Source organism: Notolepis coatsorum (assembly GCF_963971535.1).
Source record: "Notolepis coatsorum genome assembly, chromosome: 16".
Classification (NCBI taxonomy): domain Eukaryota; kingdom Metazoa; phylum Chordata; class Actinopteri; order Aulopiformes; family Paralepididae; genus Notolepis; species Notolepis coatsorum.
In genome coordinates, this window is record NC_140180.1 from 11959119 (window position 1) to 11959816 (window position 698).

Here is a 698-nt window from a genome sequence, read left to right on the forward strand (position 1 = left end):
TACCGATGTCGATATCTCTGTATAGAAAACACTTTTTTTTAATGATAATCAAATAAAGAGCTATTTTCCAAAACGCATTTTCTTTTACTTTTGTAATTTATTTTCAGAAATGACTGATATTTTGAAACAATTTAAGACCAAAACATGTTAAATACAAATAAATATTTAAAATAAAAATACATTTTTTAAAAGGATACAAGTGTGTCCTGAATTCACACGATGGATAAGCCGACCCTGAGTATTCTCAATAGACATCTAACTCACTGGAGACCAAGTCACTGTATTCTGTGAACATTGTACAACAGTTCAAAACTTCAAAGTACAGTAGTAGGCCTTAAATGGCCAAAGCCAAAAGTATTGGTATTATATCGGCGGCCGATATTATATTTTGACATCGGAAAATGACCATATCTGCCGATATATCGTGCACCACTACCCCAGGGCTTAGGATACCCCTTGGCCACCCCTAGAAAAGGCACTGTATACACGCCGACAAACTGACCTATCTCAAGCTCCGCCCTCTTTTCGCGATTCTCCAATCACACAACCCGTCGCTTCCCTCCGACAAACCGTGTCTGTTCGAGGGAGGGAAGCGACGGATGCGATTGGAGGATGGAGAAGAGAGGGGGCGGAGCTCGAGATAGGGCAACTGTGTGAAGACATTGAAAAAAAAGAAGGAATGCAGGCAGACTTGTTCT